This window comes from Rhincodon typus, chromosome 19 (assembly GCF_021869965.1).
Source record: "Rhincodon typus isolate 14 chromosome 19, sRhiTyp1.1, whole genome shotgun sequence".
Taxonomy (NCBI): domain Eukaryota; kingdom Metazoa; phylum Chordata; class Chondrichthyes; order Orectolobiformes; family Rhincodontidae; genus Rhincodon; species Rhincodon typus.
In genome coordinates this window covers 6,390,661-6,418,362 of record NC_063350.1, presented here as the reverse complement: position 1 = coordinate 6,418,362, position 27,702 = coordinate 6,390,661, and the positions used below count along the sequence as shown (strand labels likewise).

The window sequence follows — 27,702 nt, the reverse complement described above, 5'->3', positions numbered from 1 at the left end:
TTTTGTTGAAAGATCAGAGAGTAATTTTGAACACTGAGTTTAAAAGAACAGCTTTTATTGAGTCATAGAGTTATGTAACACGGAAACAGACCTTCGGTCCAATTCATCCATGCCAACTAGATATCCTAAACTAACCTCGTCCCATTTGCCAGCATTTGGGTGTCATTGAAATATTGTAATTGTACCAACTAGCTCCTTCAGCAGGTCGTTTCACACACATATCACCCTCTGCATGAAAATGTTGTCCCTCAGGTTCCTTTTAAATCTTTCCTGTCTCACCTTAAACCTATGCCCTCTAGTTTTGGACTCCCCTAGACCATGGCTATTCACCCTATCCATTCCCCTCATGATTTTATAAACCTTTATAAGATCATCCCTCAACCTCTGACACTCCAGGAAAAAAGCCCAGCCTTTTCGGTCTCTCCCTATAGCTCAAAACCTCCGATCCTGGCAATATCCTTGTAAGGTAACAAGGTGTAGAGCTGGATGAATATCCTTGTAAATCTTTTCTGAACTCTTTCAAATTTAACAGCATCTTTCCTCTAGCAGGGAGACGAGAATTGAACACAGTATTCTAAAAGTGGCCTTACCAATGTTTTGTACAGCTGAAACATGATGTCCCATTTTCTGTACTCAGTGCCCTGACCAATGAAGGCAAGTGTGCCAAATGCCTTCTTCACCACTCTGCAACTCCGCTTTCAAGGAACTGTGCACCTACACCCCTAGGTCTCTTTGTTTGGCAACACTCCCCAAGTCCCTACCATTAAGTGCATTAGTCCTGCCCTGGTTTGCCTTACCAAAATGCAACATCTCACGTTTATCTAAGTTAAACTCCATTTGCCTCTCCTCGACCCAATGGCCCATTTTCTAAGAAGTCATGTGATTTTAGTTGAATGACTTGCAAAGTATCTGGGGAGGAGATTGATAAAGTGTTTGCTAACTTAAAATTTTACATCCCAGAGACAGACAGACAAACAGATAGACAGGAGGCCACAAACAGGTTCAAAAAGAAGAAGTTCATAAGGGCAAAGGTGTTGTGAGTATCAGTCTTTAAAACAAGGCTGAGAAGTCCTGAGTTGCCAAGAAGAAATCTCCAGAATCAGAAAGCACTTAAGTGTCAGAGAAAAAGACAGCTTACAAAGCTATTTAAGACATAAATTTAAGGAATGTATGTTAAGTAGTAATAGTGAACTGAGTTAGCAGCTTGCTTAAAGGTCTCAGGGACAGATATTAATTGAAGAAAAAGGCAATGAAGGAATGCAGAAAAAATTGCCAAAATCTAAAACAAAAGCCGTGCCAACTGAGCAAGAAGATTTAGCATCGAGACACTGCTGACTCTTCACTGAGTTCTGAATGTCTAGAAGGTCATTGCTGGGATAAAAGGGATAAATCTTTCTTTCTGATATTTTAAGGAGTTCTTTACACGTGCTTTCTCTTGTGTAATAAAGTATTTTATATTATTTTATATGATTTTATTAAATGTACTTTGGCAGAATTTGAGAGTTGAGTACTTGTTCAAGAACTGATCTCCACAACTCACAAAAAGCAAAAAATAGAACTTATGGTCTATCAAGCCAGGTCTCATTCATTTAACTTGTCCAGTATTGTCATCAACTGAGATCATAGTTGGGTCTGAAGGTATCAGCAGCATGACTAGGAGTTTCAGCAGAAGATTTATTTTTTACTTGTACATGGGATGTGGGAATTACTGATGAAGTTATAATTTATTGCCCATCCCTAATTAGTCTTGGGAAAGTGAGTTAGTTACCTTCTTGAATGAATGAAGTCAATAGGAGCTTGGGGGAGGGGGTGTTCGCACACAGAGTGTTAGCTGTAAGAAGGGAGTTCCAGAATTTTGACCCAGTTATGGTGAAGGACAGTGATATAGTTCTGAGTCAGAATGCTGTATGGCTTGGAGGGGAACTCGCATGTGGTGGTGCTCCCACATATCTGACTTTCTTGTCCTTCTAGGTGTGGAGGTCACAGGTTTAGAACATGCCATTGAAGGAACTTTGGGACATTAATACACTGCATCTTGTAGATGGTAGACGCTGCTGCTACTGTGCATCAATGGTTAAGGGAGTGAATGTTGAAGGTGGTTGATAGGTTGCCAATTAAGTGGCCTTCTTAGATGGCATCAATTTCTTGTGTGTTACTGTTGCTCCTTCCATCCAAGCGGGTGGGGAGTATTCCATCACAGTCCTGATTTGTGCCTTGTAAATGGTGAGTTGGGACATTCATTACTCATTGCAGAATTCCTAACCTCTGACCTGTTCTTGCATTTGAAGTGTTTATTTGGCTGGTCTGCTTCAGTTTCTTAGTCAATGACAAAAATCGGGATGTGACAAATGATGATAATGTCATTGAACGTGATGGGAAGCGTTTTGGTTTAATTCTTTCAGGACATGTGGCCATCACTGGCAAGGCCAACATTTGTTGCCCCTCCTTAACTGGCCTTGACTTGGATAGCATGCTAGGCCATTTCAGAGGCCAGTTAGTTTTTGTAGATGGTCATTGGCTGGTACTTGTGTCATGTGAATATTACTTGGCATTAATTACACTGGTGTGTGTCTGGATTCACATGTAGGCCAGACCAAGTAAGGGAGGCAGCTTTCTTCCCTAAAGGGCACTAGTGAACTATTAGTGTGTTTTTATGACAATCAATGATAGTTTTATGGCATTGTTACTGATACTAACTTTTAATTACAGATCTTAATTGATTGATTGCTATATTGTCACGTGCACCACAATACAGTGAAAAGCTTTTTTTGAGTGGTACAGACAGATCAAATAAGCAAAGGATGTACAGATCAAAAAGACTTAAACAGAGGCATATAGGTAACATTGCACCGGGGGTGTGCTAGGTGAGACCAACATTAGCAAGATCAGTGTTTTTTGAGGCTAGAGAGTTCATTCATCAGTCTGATAATGGTCGGCAAGAAGCTGTTCCTGAACCTGCTCGTGCTTGTGTTCAGGCTTCTGTATCTTCTACCTGACAGAAGAAGTTGTAGGAGATCATTATCGGGGTGCGACGGGTCTTTGATGATGTTGGCAGCCTTTCTGCAGCAGTAAGCCACATAAATGAAGTCCATGGATGAAAGGTTGGCTTCCGTGATGGTCTGGGCTGCGCACACCACCTTCTGTAGTTTCTTACGGTCCTGGGCAGAGCAGTTGCCATACCAGCCATTGTGCACCCAGTATGCTTTCAATGGTGCATTTGTAGAAGTTGGTGAGGGACCTTATGGACATACCAAATTTTCTGAGCTGCCTGAGGAAGAAGAGGTATTGTTGTGCCTTCTTGACTGTCGCATCTACATGAGAAGTCCAGGGACACGTTGTCAGTTATTGTCACTCCAAGGAACTTAATGCTGCTCATCCTCTCAACTTCAGTTCTGTTGATGTAGATGGGGGCATGTGCTCCTCCTTTCTTTATGAAGTCACTGATCAGTTCTTTCGTTTTTTAGTTCTTTAGACACCCACGTGTCCAAAGCATTTTTGCTCAAGTCTCTGGATCCTGGTCAAGTGATACTACAAAGCCGTCTCATTTTAAGGGCACCTCAAATTCTCTCTTGTTGTAGATGATTATTGCCTGGCTCTGTGTGACATGAATATTACTTGCCATTGATCAGCCCAAGCCTGGTTATTGTCCAGGTCTTTTTGCATATGACATGGACTGCTTCAGAATGAAGAGTCATGAATGATGCTGAACATTGCACATTCATCAGTCAATATCCACACTTTTCATTTATGAGAGAAAGAAGGTCATTGATGAAGCTGCTGAGACTATCTTGAGGAACTCATGCATTTGATGTCCCAGAAATTAGATGAATGATTTCCGACGACCACAACCATCTTCCTTTGTGCTCGGTATGACTTCAATCAGTGGAGATATTTTCCCCTAAATTCCGTTGACTCCAGTTTTGCCAATTTTATCTAGATTTTGATGCCGTATTTTATCAAATACTTTTCAAAGACATCACTCTGACCTTGTCTGTAGGGTTCAGCGCTTTTGTCTATGGGGTACTAATGCTGTAATGAGATCAAGAGCTGAGCTGTCCTGGTGGAAGCCAAACTGAATGAACAGATTATTACCAACCAAGTACTGCACCAATAGCTGATGATAAGAGAGGACTGATGGGATGCTAATTGGCTGGTTTTGATTTGTCCTGCTTTTTATGGATGGGACATACTTAGACAATTTACCACGTTGCCTAGATGCCAGTGTAGTAACTGTACTTGGCTTGGGACTTAGTTAACCCCAGAGCCCAAGTCTTCAGTATCATTGCTGATATGTTTTCAGGATGATTAGCCTTTCAATATTCAGTGTCTTCTGCTGTTTCGCAGTATTACATGGACAGAGTCAAACTGGCTGAAGATTGGCAGGTGTGAAGCTGGGGACTGCAGGCGGAAGCTAAGATGGATCATTCACACGGCACTTACCGCTGAAGGTAGTTCCAAATGCTAAAGCTTGTCTTTTACACCAAAGTGCTGGACTTCCCGTCTTTGAACTTGATGTGTTGTCAGCATTTCTACTGGTCTGTATGCTTTCGAAGTTCCACTTCATGTTGTTGCAAAACAGAAGTATTCTTGTTTAACATGGAAGTCAATTTGAGTAAAAGCTGGTTTCTCTTGGTCTCACAAAATTATGATAATGGAAAACAGTGATTTTTTTTAGCATTCAGTTATAATTTCCTAGTTTGACTCACAAATACAGAAAAATCCAGTTAAGTTTAACATGTCACAGCAAGCAGAAGCAATGCAGTTGCGTAAGCTTAAGGAATTATTTTGGCTGTCCAGATGGCCCCAAGCTTTTCAGTTTTTGTCTCAGTGATAAGAGTCTAGGACCGAATGGCACAATCTCAGAATAAGGAGTTACACATTTAAAATTGTGACTACTGGTTTCTTGACTTTTTAATCAGTGATATTTCATATAGAGTGTTTACTTTTCAATATGTTTTATGACAAAGATAAAAAGAGGAAACACTTTGATCTGACTTTATGATTAATCATACAAAGTTGATGAGAGCAAGATTAATTTATGCGTTTTTGGATCATTTCTGGACCAGCAAATTCCTGTTAAGTATGAACTGTACAGCTCGTAAACAAATTAATTGGAAAGTTTTTAATTTCAATGCAAAACTATTTGTTGATGTACATATCCCATCTCACTACTTTTCTGTGAGTCAGTTAAAGTCAGATTTTGATAAATGCATAAGAAATTAGGAAAAATGTTCACACTTGAAATTAGATCATTGGAGCATAGTAACCAGAAAGGTAAGGGTAAAACAACAGCCACAACAAATTCCACTTATGGCAAAAAATGCCCCAAAGAAACATAACAGACAAGAATGGATGCTGTCAAGGAAGGATGTGTTATTTAAAGGAGTATCTTGATAAAGGAGCTGGTTAGGTGACATGATTGTGTTGGAGGTGACTGTGCATTGTGAGAGAAAGGAGTAAAGAGGAAAGGAATACAGATAACATGAGTAGGATGTGCGAGGAATGCCAGTATGAGTTTGGAAGGCCAGGCAAGGAAATCATACACGAGAGGAATAGACAGCGAGAAGTATGTCAGGTTGAATGGATTAGAAAAGACTGAAACTCTGAATTGGAAAGATTAGAGAGTTAGGAGAGTTCCATAGATCCATAGAACCCCTCAGTGTGGAAACAGGCCCTTCAGCCCAGCAAGTCCACACCAACCCTTAGGGCATCCCAGCCAGACTCATTCCCCAAAACCACCTAACCTACACACTCCATGAACACTACGGGCAATTTAGCAAAGCCAATCCACGTAGCCCGCACATCTTTGTACTGTGGGAGGAAACCAGAGCACCCAGAGGAAACCCACACAGACACGGGGAGAATGTGCAAACTCGACACAGACAGTCACCCAAGGGTGGAATCAAACCTGGGTGCCTCAGATTTGAATATACTTAATTAATCAGCATCGTAAAGAATTCCAAAGATTCACTATCCACTGAGAAAATAAATTCCACCTTATTTCAATTTTAAATGTGCAACTCCTTATTCTGAGATTGTGCCATTCGGTGCTGGACTCTTATCACAATGGGTAACAACCTATCCAATCTACCCTGTCAAGTCAGCTAAGATTGTGCACGTTTTCTCATTCTTCTAAATTCCTATGAATACAGACCTCTATGAATTTTTGTAGTTTCCTTCAGTTTTCTGAATATTGTGGGCTGGACTTTAAAAGCCATTCAAAATCAGGACAGATGAGCCTACAGTTTCATGCTGCAGGAGATCGTGCCATTTGGCACCACATCCTGACCTCAAATATTATTGGGAAGACAAGGTCTGAGTCAGATTAACTATGGTGAAAACTTAATTGAGGGCGCATTGAATTAATTACAGGCCCCTTTACAAGCACCAACTGGGATTTCCAATGTGTAATGCGAGCAAAAGATATTAGTCTGGACCACGATAAGGCAATCATGGGAAAGTGGAGAGAAATAATGGAAAAAAGGCTAGGGATCTGTTCATCCTTTGTGCTGCTAGACAACAACTGATCTCTTGTCTTGGACTTGAAGAGCATTAGAGCCTAAGTAAGGTCATTTCTTCCAACTTTCTCTTTCCTGATCTGATCTGCCACTAATCAGTTCGGGGGATGTCAAAAGGCACGACGCTCCTTTGAGCTTAAAGGAGCTGATTGATACTCTCATCTAACTCTCCAAAAATAAGTCACCATGGATGGATATGCTGACCATGGAGTTCTTCTGGGCAATGACTGTGCAATCCTCAGAAGAACATATCACAACTGGATAGATGCTCCCTCTTGGCACAGAGCAATAATTACTCTGCTATTGAAAAGAGGGGATTGTTAGAAAATGGCAGCTGGTCTTCATCCTCAGCATGGATTATAAGGACTGTGCCAGGTTATTGTCTTCTTGCTTTGACACTGTGCTGGAACATATGATTCACCCAGACTGGTCCTACATAGTCCAGGCTGGAATATTAATGATAAATCTGGTACAGAACATATTCAAGCTTTCCCAGAGGTCTGGTCTGTCTAAAATCTTTCTCTCTCTTGATCAGAAAAGGACATTTGACAAAGTGGATCATGAATACTTACACAGAAGTTTGCAAGCTTTAAGGTTCAGGATATATTTTGCCACCTGGATGTGACTTCTGAACATTACCGCAGAGTACCTAGCGAAAGTTAATAGGCTCCTGATCATCCTTTTGTTTTGGGAGAGGTGTGCATCAGAGCTGCACAGAGCCATTCCTGCAACATGATTGTTCTGGGTGTTCTCTTACAGGAATCAAGTATGAACTGATTGCCGTTGTGTTGTGCTGGCTGGTCACTTTGGTTCTTCCCCAGGAGTTTGTAACAAATGTACAGGGAAAACTCAGAGTTTTGTGCGACAAAAAAAAAAACTGGGTCACTGCGTGGATATCCTGTTTAGAGATAGCTCATCAGGCGATGTTATGTCTTTGCACCCAGCTAGTAATTTTCTACCTCCAGCAATATTTTTACATTGAGCCTACTCCAAGTTGGTGCATGCTGGTGACGTATTTGCTCCATCAGGTGCCTCACTTAGTCTATATTGTTTCACTTTATGGAATTCGCAAATCCTGGGATGTTCTTCCAAGAATTGCCTTCTTTTATCTGGACCTGATCAAAGTTTGAGCCAAGATTGGCCCGTGCTGGAACTCTTTCCCTATGGTGGGTGGGGGTAGTTCTGTAAGGGAGCCGTTCTCGAGGAGATGGATCCACCATCAGCTTGGTTTTAGGTGGCTAGTGGAGGAATGAGCTTAGAGTTACAGAGTCATACAGTGCAGAAAAGGCCCTTTGGCTCATCTAAACTACCACTAAAGGCGTGCTCATCCCAGTTTCCTGCACTTGTCCTATTATTTTGAATGTTATGATATTTAAAGTGCTTGTCAAATATTTTTTAAAGGTTATAAGGTTTCTGGCCTCCACTATCTTCCCAGGCAGTGCATTTTAGATTCCCACCACTCTCTGAGTGAAAAGGGTTTTTCTCAAATCCCCTCTGAATCTCCTGCCCTTTATCCTAAAACTATGCCTCCTCATGACTGAACCCTCAACCAAGGGGAAAAGCTGCTCCTACTCACCCTATCCATACCCCTCATTCAGTTTGGGATGTGAAATGACCAGACCTGGAAATGTGTTAGATAGCGGAGGAGTGAGCTGGATGACACTAGAATAACTAGACAATTAGGCATCTATCATTGTCTAGTTCACAATCAAAGCCATCCATAGCTTCATGATCATGGTACCCAGTCCCAAGAAAGCACAGGGTATTGAGGCACCCTGAGAGTTTGGTGCACTTCCAGATTAACAGACCACTTTTTGTCCAGATTTCAGATCCTACACCCCACAATTTGAGCCATCTTGAGGAAATTCCCTTTGCGTAATTTAAAATGGCACAGGGTATTCCTGTATGGGCTACTATTGTATACCTTCCATTTCCTCACTTTCATCTATTATCTTGGCATAGTGCCCTACCTCCTTGCAGTGGAAATCCCCAGTTGTAGGGATCTCTGTCAGAAATCCTCCTTCTTTCCACTGGGGACATGGGGTGGAGAATGTTGCATGTAACAACCTTTGTAACAAATATTTAAGTGCATTCACAGATAGTTTCTGTGGCTAGACGACCATAAAATCATAGGAGTATAATTCGGCCATTCGGCCCATTGAGTCTGCTCTGCCATTTGACCATGGCTAATATGTTTCTCAACCCCATTCTTCTGCCTTCTTCCATAACAATTGATCCCCTTACTAATCAAGAATCTATTTATCACAGTGACTTGGCCTCCACAGCCTTCTGTGGGAATGGGCTCTAAAGATTCACCACTCTTTGGCTGAAGAAATTCTTCTTCATCTCAGTTCTAAAGGGTTGTCCCTTCACTCTGAGACTGTGACTTTGGGTCCTCATCTCCTGATAGTGGTGACATCTTCTCCATGTCCACTCTATCCAGGCCTCTCAATATCCTGTAAGTTTTTCAATAAGATCCCCCCATGCTTCTATCGAGCACAGACCCAGAGGCCTCAAACATTTCTCACATGACTTTCACCCCTGAGATCATTCCTGTAAACCTCCTTTGGAACTCCTTCAAGGCCAACACATCCTTCCTTAGATAAAATCCAAAGAACTGTGGATGCTGTAAATCAGGAGCAAAACAAAAGCTGCTGGAAAAGCTCAGCAGGTTTGGCAGCATCAGTGAAGAAAAAATCAGAGTTAACATTTTGGGTCTGGTGACCATTCTTCCTTAGACATAGGCCCCAAAACTGCTCACAATATTTCAAATGCATTCTGGCCAGACCTTTTTACAGCCTCAGCAGTACATCCCTTGTATTCTAGCCCTTTCAAAGTCAATGCTGATATTGCATTTGCCACCCTAACTGCCAACTAATCCTAGACAACAAGGTGCAGGGCTGGATGAACACAGCAGGCCAAGCAGCATCATAGGAGCAGAGAGGCTGACGTTTCGGGCCTAGACCCTTGTTAACCTTAAAAGAATCCTAAACTAGGACTCTCAAGTCCCTTTGTGCTTCAGATTTCTGAAGCCTTGCCACATTTAGAAAATAGCCCACACCTTTCATCTTGCTGCCAAAGTGCATAAACTCACACTTTCCCATATTATATTCCATCTGCCACTTCTTTGCTCACTCTCCTAACCTGTTCAAGTCCTTCTGCAGTCTCCCTGCCTCCTCAACACTGCCTGTCTCCCCACCTATCTTTGTGTCATCTGAAAACTTAGCAACAAGGCCCTAAGTTCCTTTGTCCAAATCGTTAATGTATAACATGAATATTTGAGGTCGTAACGCTGACCTCTGCGGACCTCCACTATTCACCAGCTGCCGTCCTGAAAAAGACCCCTTTTAATTTGGCTTTCATATACAAATCCTGTTCGGTTGTTTGAAGGGCTCCTTTTAAGTTTCTTGTTGCACTTCAGCTCCACACTTCTTATCTATGGGGACCCTGTACAGAGAGTGGCAAACAGATTGGAGACCTTCCTCTTGGGTCTGCTCCTCAGCCTGCCAAAGTGGCCATCAACACATCCAGGCAGCTGGTCAAGACAACCAACTGTCTGCCTCTTTTCTGAAGTTATGCCTGTGCTTGGGTGTCCCAGAATAGATACTTGTGTAGTCCACCCGCATAGAGCAGGCTTTCCATAATGTGCGGTCCTCGCAGGGGATGGAGTGCATCATCAGCTCAGGAAATAATATTTTAATTTCCTTTTCATAAGCTTCTTTTAAATTTTTATTGACCTTTTGATTTTTTTTGTTGAAGTGTGCTGTGGGGTCTGGTTACCCTTATCAGACTTTTTTTTTCTAGGGCTTCTTTAAAAAGAATAGAAAGGAGGATTGATGTCTTGATAATAAGGTGTAGAGCTGGATGAACACAGCAGGCCAAGCAGCATCAGAGGAGCAGGAAAGCTGATATTTTGGGTCTAGACCCTTCTTCAGAAATGGGGGAGGGGAAGGGGATTCTGAAATAAATAGGGAGAAAGGGGGAGGTGGATAGAAGATGGATAAAGGAGAAGATAGGTGGAGAGGAGACAGACAGGTCAAGGAGGCGGGGTTGGAGCCAGTAAAGGTGAGTGTAGGTGGGGAGTTAGGGAGGGGATAGATCGGTCTAAGGAGGACGGACAGGTCAAGGAGGCGGGATGAGGCTAGTAGGAAGGAGATGGGGGTCGGACTTGAGGTGGGAGGAGTGGATAGATGGGAGGACAGGTTAGGGAGGCGGGTACGAGCTGGGCTGGTTTTGGGATGCAGTTGGGGGAGGGGAGATTTTGAAGCTTGTGAAGTCCACATTGATACCATTGGGCTGCAGGGTTCCCAAGCAAGGTATGAGATGCTGTTCCTGCAACCTTCAGGTGGCATCGTTGTGGCACTGCAGGAGGCCCAGGATGGACATGTCATCCAAGGAGTGGGAGGAGGAGTTGAAATGGTTTGCAACTGGGAGGTGCAGTTGTTTGTTGAGAACCGAGCGTAGATGTTCCACAAAGCGGTCTCCAAGCCTCCGCTTGGTTTCCCCGATGTAGAGGAGACCACAACGGGAACAGTGGATACAATATACCACATTAGCAGATGTGCAGGTGAACATCTGTTTGATGTGGAAGGTCTTCTTAGGGCCTGGGATGGGGGTGAGGGGGGAGGTGTAGGGGCAGATGTAGCACTTCCTGCGGTTGCAAGGAAAAGTGCCAGGGGTGGTGGGGCTGGTGGGGAGCGTGGAGCAGACAAGGGAGTCACAGAGAGAATGCTCCCTCTGGAAAGCAGATAAGGTTGGGAAGGGAAAAATGTCTTTGGTGGTGGGGTCGGATTGCAGATGGCGGAAGTGCCGGAGGATGATGCATTGGATCTGGAGGTTGGTGGGGTGGTACATGAGGACAAGGGGGATTCTGTTTTGGTTGTTATTGCCGGGAGGGGGTGTGAGGGATGAGTTGCGAGAGACATGGTCGAGGGCGTTTTCGACCACTGTGGAGGGGAAGTTGTGGTCCTTGATAAAAGAGGACATCTGGGATGTCCGGGAGTGGAATGACTCATCTCGGGAGCAGATGCGGCGGAGGCGAAGGAATTGGGACTAGGGGATGGCCTTTTTGCAGGAAGGTGGGTGAGAGGAGATGTACTGTAGGTAGCTGTGGGAGTCGGTAGGCTTGAACTGGATATCGGTTTCCAGGTGGTTGCCAAAGATGGAAACAGAGAGGTCCAGGAAGGAGAGAGAGGTATCGGAGATGGTCCAGGTGAACTTAAGGTTGGGGTGGAAGGTGTTAGTGAAGTGGATGAACTGTTCGAGTTCCTCGTGGGAGCACGAGGCGGCGCCGATACAGTCATGATGTAACGGAGGAAGAGGTGGGGGATAGGGCCAGTGTAGCTTCGGAAGAGGGATTGTTCCACATATCCTACAAAGAGGCAGGCATAGCCTGGGCCCATGCGGGTACCCATGGCCACCCCCTTTGTCTGTAGGAAGTGGGAGGAATTGAAGGAGAAGTTGTTAAGGGTGAGGACGAGTTCAGCTAAGCGGATAAGGGTGTCAGTGGAGGGGGACTGGTCAGGCCTGAGGGACAGGAAGAAGCGGATGGCCTTTAGGCATCTGCATGGGGAATGTCTTGATCTTTTGTTAGAGTACCCACTAGGAGCAGTTTGAAATTGTTTTATAATTTTTTTTAGAATGGGGTACATGTTGTTTGGAGTCAGACCTGGTGGCCCACTTCCTGACACAAAATTGAAAAGCTTGACCTCCTGTCCCAAATTACAAAGCACATGTGATCACTACGAGCTTTCATGTTGTCATAGATAGAATTTGTGTTTTATTATTGCCTGTAATCAAAGTGTTCTCTGCAGTGGGGGTGTTTTTTTTCATCTTTGAGTGATTTTTCAATTTAACTGACTTCAACAGCAGGATTTGTGAAAGAAAAAAAGGAAAAAAATAATTTATTATCAATCAATTCCCTTGGATATTTTAATTTGAGATTTCACATAAACTGTCACACACATAAAGGTAATATTAGATGTAGATGAGGATGAATTAAAACAATAACAAATTGTAATGATTTCATTCTTTATCATAAAGGCCTGTAGCTTCTTAAATGAATTGATGCTATAGCTGGAGTGGTCGTTTTGTAAAAACGGGATTATCAGTAAGCTCACGGTTTATTGTAGTTGAATTGTCAGCACATTCACTCTCAAAAGAACTTGCATTTGGACGAGGTTGGTGAAGCATCTTTCTCCCACTTTGAAGGTATAAATGTTTTGTTCCCATTTGTCATTTTCTGAATAGAGTGAATTTGTAGAATTTCTCTTCATATATGTTCTTATTTTCTCTGGTTATGAACAAGTATGTTTCTAATTTTTTAATGTAAAATAACACATAAAATAGAATCAAAAACAGAAATTGCTGGAAAACCTCAGGTCTTGGCAGCATCTGTGAAGAGAAATTAGAGTTAACATTTCAGAATTGATGGTAGCTAGGAAATGTTGGTTTTTATGCAGAAGATAGGATGGGGGGTAGGGGGCAATGAGTAAATGATAAGTGGAAATCGAGCCAAGGAGAGAGAAGAACAGTTGGACAGACAAAGGAGTGGATAACGATTAGCCTAGGAGAATGAATAGCTATTAATGGGAACTATAAGTGGCTAACAATGGTTTGTGTGTAATAGACCATGTGATAACAAGTTCTGGTGTGTGGGAGTTGGGATATGGGTGAAGGTGCCTCAAGCCCTAAAATTGCTGAACTTGATATTGAGTCCAGAAGGCTATAGAGTTCCCAGGCGGAAAATGAGGTGCTGTTCTTACAGCTTGCACTTTGCTTCGCTGGACAACTGCAGAAAGCCTGAGACAGAGATGTTGGCCAGAGAACAAGGTGGGGGGTTGAAGTGGCAGGCAACTGGAAGCTCGGGGTCTTTTCTGTAGACAGAATATAGGTATTCTGTGAAGCAGTCTCCCAGTCTACGCTTCATTTTCCCAATGTGGAGGAGACTGCATTGTGAGCAGTGAATACAATAGACTAGACTGAGTCACCTGGAAGGTGTGTATGGGCGCTTAGATACTGAGGAGGGAGGAGGGAAGCTGTCATGGGGTTGTAGGGGGTGTTGGGAGTGAAGGAGGAGTGGAGCAGGATGTCCCGGAGAGAAGGGTTCTTGCGGAATGCTGACAAAAGAGGGGAAATATGTGTCTGGTGATGGCATCCTGCTGGAAGTGACAGCTAATGATCTTCAGCATGTGGATGTTGGTGGGATGGTCGGTGAGGACAAAGGGGACACTGTCGCTGTTGTCGGGGGGAAGACAGTGGGTGAAGGCTGAAGTGTGGGAAATGGGTTTGACCCGGCTGAGGGCCCTGTCAACTATGGCCCTGGGGAAGCTTCAGTTAAGGAAGAACATCGACCTTTTGGAGCCCTTCTGGTTGAAGTTAGCTTCACTGGAACAGATATGATGGAGATTGAGGAACTGGGAGAATGGAATAGAATTTACAGGAAGCAGGATGTGAGGCAGTATAGTCAAGGTAACTGTGGGGGTCAGTAGGTTTGTAGTGGATATTAGTGGCCAGCCTATCCCCAGAAATGGAAACGGAGATGTCAAGGAAGAGAAGGAAGGAGTCAGAGATGGCCTCCATGAAGTAGAGTAATTGGTGTTAATTCAAACTCATTCACCTCTGGACACCAGGAAAAGATCATTTTAAAATCAGGATAATTACTTACTCCTATCATCTTTGTGCCTTCCTGTCTTGTCCTTTGAACAATTGAATGGATGTCCATATCAAAGCAGCGAGGCCCTCTGTAAACATCCATATTTGTTGATCTTTTCATTTTCTCAGGATCCAAACTATGAATTTAGTTGGAGGGCTGAGCAGGGGTATATTTCAGTCCAGCAAATGGATAAATTGTTCATATAACTAATTGCACATAATTGTAGTTTTAGACCAGAAATTCTGGAATTATTCAATGGGACTGGCAGCATACGTGGAGAATTTTCTTATGGATCAGGAGTGCTCCTTTGGGCTTATCAAGAAGTCCTTAGTCTCCCTTGCCCCAGACTCCTTTGACATCCATGTCCATCTCATTTACTGGGATTCTGACTGAGTTCTTTGCTGATAAGTTTTTATTTTGTTTGCTGGACAGCTTTGGGCAATCAGCACGATGTTTATGGTGGCAATGTAGCTCAAACTCTAATAGCTTTTAGTTTCAGTTATAGAATTCTGATAATAAGTTCCTTTTGAGAATTTTGATGACTAATTAAAGCGTTGTAATCCTGAGGATGAAATATTTCACTTCTTCATTTCATGTTATTTTCTCTTCTGCTTTTTAGTAAATACATACTTCTTTTTTTCAGAGTAATTGTAGTTTCTTTGGATGCATCAGTGATGTGACTATTATTCTGATGAATTTTTTCCACCAATAAATAAAATCAGGTAAATTGTACAGTAGAATTTTATGGCATTGCCAAATGTGGAAAAGTAGACCAGTTTCAAATTCATTGAAATTTCATATTTATTTATTTGGTGTTATTGACCTGAATCTTATATTTTTTTCAGTACAAGTTGTGTCAAATTTTCAGACGGCTTTTTGTTGCAAAGCCGAGCGAGATTTTGTGCTGAACCTTATAAACACACCTCATTAACTATCCATCCCACTCATGTGACGTCCGTTGTGTCCAATTCTAGCCCCATTTACCATGCACTGTTCCCAGAACAACTCATCACTAATGGGTTATCTGCTGAAAAACCAGCATCCTTTGCCCCATGCCATGTTTGAGAGGCTGCTGTGCACTCAAATAAGCATTGGCAATCTGGCATTGCCCCTCACCAACAGTGTAATAGCATAGCAGACACAAAGCCATGCTGGAAAGCCATCCTCCTGGACAGATTCCTACTAACAAGCAGCCCAACTGTGTGTCTGTGTAGAAAAAAAACAATACAGTAGCACAGGTAGATTCTGGTTCTAGCTAAAGCTAACAGGCATGGCAAGCCAAGTCAGGACAAAGCATGGATGCTGTGAGCATGCAAGTTGATGCTAAATGAGTGAGTGCTAAGAGAGCAAACGAACAACCCGGAGATGCACCTTCATCCAACCTGTGGGATGGATGCCTATCCCTGTGTGCAAAGTGTTCCTACTGCAGCCTATCACTACAGTGCCAGTCTGTGCTTCATAAGTGGCCTGCAGATGGATCAGAGTGGTAACATGATGTTTTTGCAAACACTGGATGCTGTTGTCCATGGATAAGCAGAGCATGCCACTGATACCCATTGATCATGCCCTGAGATGCTCTTTGATGCTGATTAACTTGAAGGCTGTTCACAGATGTTCATGAGCTGAAGTTGCCAGGTATCCGCTCTGATTTCCGTGTCAAGATTTCTAGATGTTGACCTTGTTTGTTGTGTTTGGTAAGATAGGAGGCTCAATATTAATGAGGTGACTTGTGCCATTAATAAGGTATTTAACAATATAATCCCCCTCAATTGGCATTGTGTTGCTGCATAGTAACAAGCATGCCTCACTGTTCAGAAAAAGCTTAAAAGATGGTGTGAGATGCTCCTACTATTGAGATAGACCTTACTGACTTCTCTTGCAATTCTTCCACAAATCTCGTCTTAGTCCACGTCACTCAGATCCCAATAAGATTACGCCCATTGATTCAGTCGATGTTTTGATAACAGTACTCCAGATTGCATTTTACACTGCAATGCTGTTTGCCCAAATGCTAAAAAATTCTGTCTAATAAAACTTAGAGAAGACGCATTTATTCTTATGTAAAAGTTAAAACAGGCTGAGAATTTAATTATCTGTATATTCAGTTAATTGGAGACTTTATTGGACTTAATGATAAAGAATTGTGGTGATAAGAAAGAGTACATTGTAAGTAGAAATTAAGTTGCATGAATGTACCTTGAAATTCAACGTCAGTGAAGCAAGCTGAGGATGGGGAAATGAACACTTACAACAAGCTTCCTCTTTCGTGAAAATGTTACTTCAAAATTTTTGGAATGTGAAAGAACATAGAACATAGAATAGTACAGCACAGTACAGGTCCTTCGGCCCACAATGTTATGCCGAACTTTTACCCTAAACCTAAGGTCTATCTAACCTCCACCCCTACCTTATACTATCATCCATATGCCTGTCTAATAGCCGCTTAAATGCCCCCAATGAGGCCGACTCCACTACACTCTCCGGCAATGCATTCCACGCCCCTACCACTTGCTGAGTAAACAACCTACCTCTGACGTCTCCCCTATATCTACCTCCACTCACTTTAAAACTATTCCCCCTCGTAATAGCTATCTCCACCCTAAGAGAAAGTCTCTGGCTGTCCACTCTATGTATACCTCTGATCATTTTGTATGCCTCTAACAAGTCACCTCTCATCCTTCGTCGTTCTAAAGAGAAAAACCCTAGCTCTCTCAACCTTTCCTCGTAAGACCTTCCCTCCATTCCAGGCAACATCCTGGTAAATCTCCTCTGCACCTTTTCCAACGCTTCCACATCTTTCCTGTAATGAGGTGACCAGAACTGGACACAATACTCCAGATGTGGCCGAACCAGGCTTTTGTATAGCTAAGTATAACTTCACGGCTCTTGAACTCGATACCTCTATTAATGAAAGCTAACACACCGTACGCCTTCTAACAACTCTATCCACCTGGGTGGCAGCTTTCAGGGAACTATGGACATGAACCCCAAGATCCCTCTGCTCCTCCACGCTGGCAAGAATCTTTCCGTTAACCCTATATTCTGCTTTCAAATTTGTCCTTCCAAAATGAATCACCTCACATTTTTCAGGGTTAAACTCCATCTGCCACTTCTCAGCCCTTCTGCATCTTATTAATGTCCCTTTATAACCTAGAACAGCCCTCCCCGCTATCCTCAACTCGACCCACCTTCATATCGTCCGCGAATTTACTAATCCACCCTTCCACTCCTTCATCCAAATCATTTACAAAAATCACAAATAGAAGAGGACCCAGAACAGATCCTTGTGGTACACCACTCGTAACTGAGCACCATGTTGAATATTTTCCGTCCACTACCGCCCTTTGTCTTCTCAGGGTCAGCCAATTCTGAATCCAATCTACCACATTTCCCCCTATCCCATACCTCCTTACTTTCTGCATGAGCCTACCATGGGGAACCTTATCAAACGCCTTACTTAAATCCATGTATACCACATCCTCTGCTGTACTTCATCCACGTGGGTGGTCACCTCTTCAAAGAATTCAATAAGGTTTGTGAGGCATGATCCATCCCTCACAAATCCATGCTGACTATCACGAATCAAACTGTGCCTATCCAAGTGATCATAAATCCTATCTTTCAGAGCCCTTTCCAATAATTTGCCCATCACTGACGTAAGACTAACTGGCCTGTAATTTCCGAGGTTATCCCTATTCCCCTTTTTGAACAAGGGGATGACGTTTGCCACTCTCCAATGGACAATGAGAACAAAAAGATCATCGCCAAAGGCCCTGCGATCTCTCCCCTCGCTTCCCATAGAGTCCTTGGATAAATCCAATCAGGCCCGGGGGACTTATCTATCTTCAAGTTCCTCAAAATTCCTAGTACATCTTCCTTGCTAACATCGACCTCCTGTAGCCTACCAGCCTGTTTCACACTGTCCTCCTCTACAACTAGGTCCCTCTCAGTTGTGAATACCGAAGAAAAGTATTCGTTAAGGACCTCTCCTATCTCTTTAGGCTCCGGGCACAAATTCCCTTTACAATCCTTGATCGGCCCTACCCTTTCTCTGGTCATTCTCTTATTCCTCACGTACGTGTAAAAAGCCTTGGAGTTTTCCTTGATCCTGTCTGCCAAGGTTTTCTCAGGCCCCTCACAGCTCTCCTAAGCCCTTTCTTCAGCTCCTTCCTGGCTAACTTGTATCCCTCTAGAACCTTTTCTGTTCCTTGTTTCCTAGACCTTATATTAGCATCCTTCTTCCTCTTAACTAGTTGTTCAACCTCTCTTGAGAACCAAGGCTCCCTCACTCGACCTCATCTTCCCTGCCTGCTAGGGACAAACATATTGAGCACACACAGTATGCATTCCTTAAACAATCTCCACATTTCAATAGTGCTCTTCCCTGACAGCATCTGTTCCCATTTTATGTTACCCAGTTCTTGCCTAACAGAATTGTAATTACCCTTCCCCCAATTATAAACCTTACTCTGCTGTATGTACCTATCCTTTTCCATGACTATTGTAAAAGTAACAGAGTTGTGATCACTACCGCCAAAATGCTCTCCTACCAACAGGTCTAACACTTGGCCCGGTTCATTGCCAAGCACCAAATCCAAAATGGCCACTCCTCGTGTTGGCCTATCTACGTACTGTGTCAGGAATCCTTCCTGAACGCACTGGACAAAATCCGCTCCATCTAAACTGTTACAACTAAAAATTTTCCAATCATTATTTGGAAAGTTGAAGTCACCCATGACTTCACTGTTAACTATGAAGATAAAATGGTCAGATATTTATACTTATCAAACTTAAATTGCATGGTTTTAACTCTTTCAAACTAATACATCTCGAAGAGATTGCAGTAAAATATTAAGCTTCCCTTTTTGCCAGGATAAAAAGATACTCTATAAAAAAAAATAAAGATCTGAAGATGCAGCTGTTAAGAAGGATCACTGGACCTGAAACGTTAACTCCGATTCCTCTCCACAGATGCTGCAAGACCTGCTGAGGTTTTACAACAATTTCTGTTTCTGTCACTGATTTAACTGTGCAATCCAAACAGAAAGACGAAAGTCAATTTGTTTTGTGTTGTTTTCTTGAAAAAAAATCCTGTTTAATTAATTTCATGAAGAAATGTGTTTTATATTTTTGCATTTGATTTCTTAAAAATTATTAAAATTGAATTGTCTAAGATTATTTGTAATCTCAAATTTACATTCAGTTTGCAAAGATACACATTTTTTTGGATCTTGAGGGAATCAGGCAGTATTGGTAGTGAGCAGGAAAGTGGACGTAAGGCATAAGCTCAGTTATGATTGCACTGAAAAGCAGAGTAGCCTAGTGGAATTATACTTTTTTTTTCTTCATAGGCTGTAGATATCGCTCGCTAGCCAACATTTACTGCCCATCCCTAATTGCAAGGTGAGCAGTTAAGAGACATTTCTGTGGGCCTGAAGTCACATGTAGGCCAGACTGGGTAAGAATGGCATTAGCAAAGCAGGTGGGTTTTTAACAACAATTGACAGTGGTCACATGGTAATCATTAGGCTAGCTTTTCATTTCAGACTTTTTATATGCAATTAAAATTTTACCATCTGCCATAGTGGGATTTGTACCCATGTCCTCAGAACATAACCTGGAGTTCTGGTCTCCCAGTCTAATGACATTACCACTCCCCATTGCCTTGCTCTGTTTCTCATGCAGTTTTATTTCTGTTCCTATTTCCAAAGCTGTTTTGTTCTAATATAAGAGTAGTGATGGATGAGCAGAACTTTGAGCAGGAAAAAATATACTCAGAAAAGCATTGAATGGGTAACAATGTATAGAATATAGGAGGTAGAAAATTAACCGGGAAAGCATGGGATTAACTAGAAATGACAGAAGTGTGGATGGGGTTTTGAGCACCTGATAAATTAAGGCAAAAGTACATGCATTCACTGTTACAAAAGTGGATGTAGGCACTCTTTGTAATGAAGAATGCTTTAAGCCAATACTGCGACCTGCACGTTGAGATACTGATCTGGAGCATCTCTGGGTTTTGGGTGTCTGCGCATAAAATCTGCAAGTTTGTTTGTGCTTTATCACTAAGTAAGGTTATTTATCTTCTTATGTATTGTAACACTTCTTTATTTACATCTGTACATAGTAGGTTCACCAGTGCAGCACTCCAGTGTACTGTCTAAGCCCTTGTTGTTCACATGCTCATTCTGTACTGATGTCTTCTCTCTTGCTGATGTCAGAGCCACTTGAACAGTTACATCATCATTATTTACATGAAAATATTACGCCACATACGAGTTATAGGTTTAAAGCTCATTTTTAGATTTTGTAGGACATCAAGATTGGTTTTAATCTCGGCCAGTAGTGGGGGAAGGTATAAGGGTTTGAGTTGGGAATTGAAGGTAACGACTTCTGTCTTCAGATATCCAGTGCTGAACAATGACTAGATGTCAGATAATCAATCTGATGGAATAGTTATAATGTCATGAGCCGCAAGGGAGTGATAGAGCTAGGCTGGAAGCTGGCCCTATGAGAAAGGGAGCAGGGGTCATTTTCACTTTCAGCAGAGCTCAGAAACTGACAGAGATGAATCAGCATTTTCCTGTCCACTGATTTAAATTAAAATAAATAAAAATGGTTCTGAAATGGTGTGTCTATCAATGTTTTCATTTATGCCAGAATTCTGCTGAAGAAGAAATCCAGTAATTGGGCATCAGCAATAAGTACAATGGGAGCACTTTAATAATAATCAACCAATTACTTCTCTTTGGGGGAATTGCTTTTGCAGAAATGAATACTGTTATTCAGTTAGGACTAGCAGGTTTTCAACTGACATTTGAAAAGCTTCTTTGAGTTGGATTTTGGTGAATTGACCTTGACATTAGCAATGATTAAAGTTTTTGAGAAGATTTTGTAGCTCGGATTGTGGATGAGGTTATAGACATGCTTGCTGAGCTGGTAGGTTTAGTTGCAAATGTTTCGTCACTCTGCTAGGTAACATTGTCAGTGCACTTCTGGTGAAGCGTCAGTGTTCTGTCCCACTTGTTATTAAATTATTGTTATTATTAAACCATATAAATAACACCGACGCTTCACTGGAGGCGCACTGACAATGTTACCTAGCAGGGTGACGAAATGTTTGCAACTAAACCCACTGGCTTGGTGAGCATGTCTACAACCCTCATTGGCAATGAAGGCTGTCGGGGTAGGATAGACAGTAATGTTAAACTGTTTCTCAGCACAACACAGCAGTATAAAGTGGACCATAAAGTGTGCATATTACATTATCTGCTACAGTATATAAACTTTTAGATATCAGGAAGATGCTTCCCCATAAATGTTCATGTAAATGAATCCATTATGGGGGCAAACTAAGCAAATTGGAAGGATTTTTATTGTTCAGTGGAATTCTTTCTCACATTCACAATTCATTTACGTTCTTGCCATGATCTTAAAAGAACATTGGATCAAGAAGCCATTCAGCTCATTAAACTCATATTAATTCAGCTCGATTATGGCTGATGTGAATCCAAACTCTATCCGTTCACCTTGGCTCCATATCTTTTAGTAGCCTTGTCTAGGGAAAAAAAGTCTTACTGAATTAAGAAATGTGTGTTGAAGCTACTTGTCTAGCACTCAGCAGGACAAATGCAAACTATCGCAGCAATTTATACTACAGCAAAAAAGAGTACTGATTGGACATGTCAACTCTCATTAATCAAGGCATTGCCATGGAGAAAGTAGGAGAGAAGCAACAGGCTTGCCAAGTTCCCAGGTAAATGAAAACAGGCACAAGGCATAAATGCTTTTGTTTACGGACAGTAGGTTCCTGTGTATGAATGCATATGGTTTCTGTCTATCCTATCCATGTAGTCAAAAATACTAAAAATTTCAATCAAATCACAATTTTTAACTTGTGATATTCCAGTAAATGCTAACCTAGTTTATGGAATCCTGCTTTATAATCTAATATAAGATCATAAGGAATAGAGACAAAATTGGGCCATTTGGCCCATTTGAGCTTGCACCACCATTTGATTAGCTCGTGGCTGATCTGACTGTGGTGTTATCTCCACTTTTCTCTCTGTCCCCTATAATTCTTAACACCCTCATCAACCAAAAATCTCGAGTATGGTTAATGCCCCAGCTTCTACTGCTCTGTCTAGCATTCGAATTCTAAACATTAGCAACTCTCTGAAAGAAGAAATCCCCTCATTTTCATCTTAAATGTCTTTATTTTTAAATTGTGTTCCCATGTTCTGGATTCCTCCACAAAAATAAACAATTTTCAAATATCCAACCTGTCAAGGCCCCTCTGAATCTTATGTTCTGTTACAATCATCTCTTATTCTTCTAAATTCCCATAAGCATAGGTCTACCCTATTCTTTATTTCTGATAAAGAAAACCCCTTAATTCCATGTATTAGCTCAGTGAAGTTCACTTAAACTGCTTCCCATATGGAAGTATATCCATCCTTAACCTATCAGGTACTGTTGACGTTCTGGTGAATCTCTAAGATCCAATTATGCCTTCTAAGGTGTAATGTCAAGAATAAATTGAATTGAATTGAAAGTACTCCAGGTCAGGTTTATTAGCACCTTGTATAATGCTAGCAATATCCTCCTCTTTCTAATTTAGCTCTTTAATAATAATGGTTAACATTTCTTCATTTGTTTTGATTATATTTCGTCCCTATTACATTTTACTGGTCTATATATGTGGACCCCCATGTCTTTTGGACCTTCACTCTTCCCATTTTTCAACAATTAAAATTATACTCAAATCTAACCTTCTGTGATCCACAATGAACAACCTCACAACTACATTTGTGGAAATCCATCTGCTACAGTTTGTCAATGTTTACTTGTAATTTAATTCTACCATCTACATGAAGTACTTTGTAAACCTATTATCAGAACGTTATAGGGGTCTGCGACATGGCCTGTAGTGAGATTTGTGGCTGAATCAGATAAGCAGTCTGACAATGCCGATGTTGATGATGGGATCATCTCACACCATCCATTATGCTTTTCACAATAGATGTTGCAAACCTCTCATTAGACAGCAACAAGTTGCCAATTAAGGGGCATTATTGCTTGTTAAACAGCCTGTTGATGGCCCAACTCACCTCATCAACTCACGTTTCTATCTTACCAAACATTCCAAACAAGCTTGTCATTGAGAAAACTCGAGATAGAAATCAGAGCAGTTGTCTGGCAAATTCATCTTGCAACTTGCTCCAAATGACCTCCATGTTGGACACAGGGCGCCAACTTCCCAGGGCATGCTCCATGGGCACCTGCAACAACACGTCTGTGGACACTGGCATCTGATATGTGCCAGCTTTTAACGTGTTGAGATTGTACAGGATGTTGGTGAGGCCTCTTCTAAAGTAATGTGTCAAGTTCTGGTCACCCTGTTGTAGGAAGGATATTATTAAGCTGGAGAAGGTTCAGAAGAGATTTACCAGAATGTTGCTGGGAATGGAGGGTTTGACTATTAAGGAGAGGCTGGATAGGCTGTGACTTTTTTCACTGGCATGTAGGAGGTTAAGGGGTGACCTTATAGAGGTTTATAACATTATGAAGGGTATAGATAAGGTGAATGGCAGGTGTCTTTTCCCTAGGGTGGGAGATTTCAAGATGGGGGACATATTTTAAGGTGAGACGAGAAAGATTTAAAAAAGACACAAGGGCCATTTTTTTTTACACTGAGTGGTTCGTGGAATGAACTTCCAGAGAAAGTGGTGGATTTGGGTGCAGCTACAATGTTTAAAAGACATTTGGATAAGTGCGTGAATAAGAAATGTTTGGAAGGAAATCGGCCAAGGGTAGGCAGGTGGGACTAGTTCAGTTTGGGATTATGTTTGGCATGGACCAAAGGGTCTGTATCATGCTGTATGACTCTATGACTCTATAACCCTCATGGCACAACTCCGATCCACTTATAGGATGTTTCTACATTTCGGTGCTGCATCTGTGTTGTTCTGGCAACTAACATTGTAATGCCGCAGCAAGGACACTGTATGCTCAGTAAGATACACCCAGCTTATGGACTAGACCAGGCTTCCTCTCCAGGCTCTTCACTCGTTGCCATAGCACACATTCACTCTGAGCCTCTCTGGATACTCAACAGCATACCTTCCTTGCATTTCCTTGCCTTGCCTTTTTGTGCTTTGCCCCTCAGCTACAGATATGAGGCTCACATATTACATCTGTCTCTTGCTGTTTAGCACAGTCAAGGCTTGCAGGTCAGTAAGCCAAGGGCAGCTATTGTTACCAGGGGTTTGGAATTGGTCAGTCGGCTACTTTGGGTGGTCAGAGTCAGGATGCTGTCCACATAAAAAGTGAGGAACTGAATGTAGGGCAGCCCTACACCCATCTTGCTGCCTGGTTGAGACTGTTTTCCTCCTGGAATGAGTGAGAGAAAGAAAGCGAGATGGACAGGTTCCCTGCAGAGACTGTGACAAACACTACATCGGACAAACAGGAAGGAAATTAACAACAAGGGTACCCGAACACCAATTGGCTACAAAAAGACACAACCAATACTCACTCATCTCTATCCACATGGATAAGGAGAACCACCATTTCAACTGGGACAACATCAAGATCCTGGGACAAACAAAGCAAAAACAGGCACGGGAGTTCCTAGAAGCCTGGTACTCCACAAAGAAAGCCATCAACAAACACATAGAACTTGACCCCATATACACTCCATTGCAACGGAAGACCGGAAGTGAGGTAATCCAGCTAAACGGACTCCAGAGTTTAAAAACCAGGTGGGAAAACACACCGGCGCTTCATTGGAGGCTGCACTGATGATGTTACCCAGCAGCATAATGAACCGTCTGCGGAACAACAATGAACCAGCTTGGCGAGGCAACCAACCACAACATCCACAACCCGAGCTACAAATCTACTCCAAAACCTTAGAGATGGACAGGTGTTAAGGGAGATGAAAGAGGGTGGTACCGCAGTTTATTTTGGTGGAGATAAGGAGGTGACCGGAATAAGTGGTGAGGCAGTGCTGAGGGCACAAGCATTAGTGGAGTGGAAAAGATCATTAACATTCTGTTTACAGTGCTGAGCATTTCTCCAGACAATTGACACTGCTTTAATCAAGTAGGCAACCTCTGACCATGCTGGCATGGTCTGGTGTCATGCTGTCCGCTGCTGGGGAAGAGAAAGTCCCACCTTGACATTTCCCCCTCCAGCATAACCTCCAGGTCACTGCTACACAGTTGGCCACTGATTTTGAGACAACAAGGTGCAGGGCTGGATGAACACAGCAGGCCAAGCAGCATCATAGGAGCAGAGAGGCTGACGTTTCGGGCCCAGACCCTTCATCAGAAAAGGGGGAGGGGAAGGGGGTTCTGAAATAAATAGGGAGAGAGTGGGAGACGGATAGAAGATGGATAGAGGAGAGCATAGGTGGAGAGGAAACAAACAGATCGAAGAGGCAGGGATGGGGCCAGTAAAGGTGAGTGTAGGTGGGGAGTTAGGGAGGGGATAGGTCAGTCCAGGGAGGACAGACAGGTCAAGGGGGCAGGATGAGGTTAGTCGGTAGGAGATGGAGGTGCGGCTTGAGGTGGGAGGGGGGATAGGTGGGAGGAAGAACAGGTTAGGGAGGCAGGGACGAGCTGGACTGGTTTTGGGATGCGGTAGGGGGAGGGGAGATTTTGAAACTTGTGAAATCCACATTGATACCATTGGGCTGCAGGGTTCCCAAGCGGAATATGAGTTGCTGTTCCTGCAACCTTCGGGTGGCATCGTTGTGGCACTGCAGGAGGCCCAGGATGGACATGTCGTCTGAGGAATGGGAGGGGGGAGTTGAAATGGTTCACGACTGGGAGGTGCAGTTGTTTATTGCGAACCGAGCGTAGGTGTTCTGCAAAGCGGTCCCCGAGCCTCCGCTTGGTTTCCCCGATGTAGAGGAAGCCACATCGGGTACAGCGGATGCAGTATACCACATTGGCAGATGTGCAGGTGAACATCTGCTTGATGTGGAAAGTCTTCTTGGGGCCTGGGATGGGGGTGAGGGAGGAGGTATGGGGGCAGGTGTAGCACTTCCTGCGGTTGCAGGGGAAAGTGCCGGGTGTGGTGGAGCTGGAGGGGAGTGTGGAGCGGACAAGGGAGTCACGGAGAGAGTGGTCCCTCCGGAAAGCAGATAAGGGTGGGGAGGGAAAGATGTCTTTGGTGGTGGGGTCGGATTGCAGATAGCGGAAGTGTCGGAGGATGATGCGTTGGATCCGGAGGTTGGTGGGGTGGTACGTGAGGACGAGGGGGATTCTTTTTTGGTTCTTATTGCGTGGACGGGGTGTGAGGGATGAGTTGCGGGAGATGTGGAGACACGGTTGAGGGCATTCTCGACCACTGAGGGGGGGAAGTTACGGTCCTTGAAAAACGAGGACAACTGAGATGTACGGGAGTGGAATGCCTCATCCTGGGAGCAGATGCGGCGGAGGCGAAGGAATTGGGAATAGGGGATAGCATTTTTGCAGGAAGGTGGGTGGGAGGAGGTGTATTCTAGGTAGCTGTGGGAGTCGGTGGGCTTGAAATGAATATCGGTTTCTAGGTGGTTGCCCGATATGGAGACAGAGAGGTCCAGGAAGGGGAGAGAGGTGTTAGAGATGGTCTAGGTAAACTTAAGGTTGGGGTGGAAGGCGTTAGTGAAGTGTATGAACTGTTCGAGCTCCTCGTGGGAGCACGAGGCAGCGCCGATACAGTCATCAATGTAACGGAGGAAGAGGTGGGGTTTCGGGCCGGTGTAGGTACGGAAGAGGGATTGTTCCACGTAACCTACAAAGAGGCAGGCGTAGCTTGGGCCCATGCGGGTACCCATGGCTACCCCCTTTGTCTGTCGGAAGTGGGAGGAATTGAAAGAGAAGTTGTTGAGGGTGAGGACGAGTTCGGCTGCATCTGCAGTTCCTATTATCTCTGGCCACTGATTTTGCCTTGTCTGCAGCAAGTGTCAGAAACCACGCAGGGCAACTTCAGGAGGACAATGGTTGTCTAGATGCACAGTGGCCTTTTAAAGTTGGTGTGGATGCAAGGGATGCCAGTGAATTCTGGGATATCCTCTGAGTGATGGTTGTTCTGGGGATGGTGCATGGCAAGATCAGCCATAACAGAAATCATAGGGGTTGGGGTGACTCGTTAATGCGGTGAGTTTGGTAAGACACAGTAAGAGAACTCCCTCGGCCTTGCAGTGAAAAACCCTCAAAAAACGCAACACAACTTGGTCTTAGCCGAAATAAAGTATGGTTCAGCCCATAATTTTTATTATTGACAAGCATGAACATTGGGCTCTATAAATCTCTATTGGGCTTGATTCTGCAGTCCCAGTGTTCACTGTGATTGAGGGCAATAATGGCAGAAGTTCAAGTGAGCATACTAATGCTCAAATCACACTTTTTTTGGAACATGCTGATGATCCCGTCTGGACCTGTGAGCTTGGAGACTTGAACTATTTGCCCTGTGCTTAACCTAGCTTTCACACTTAAATTATTTATGGCTGCTTCTCGAATAATGAGCTAGGGATACGGG

The 27,702-nt window shown here is 43.1% G+C and overlaps 1 protein-coding gene across 3 annotated transcripts in view; it reads left to right on the top strand.

The window, feature by feature from the left end:
* LOC109938466 (arf-GAP with SH3 domain, ANK repeat and PH domain-containing protein 1-like) overlaps nucleotides 1-27,702 on the top strand; it is a 216,114-nt gene that overhangs the window by 15,612 nt on the left and 172,800 nt on the right. The gene's annotated exons all lie outside the window — the stretch shown is intronic.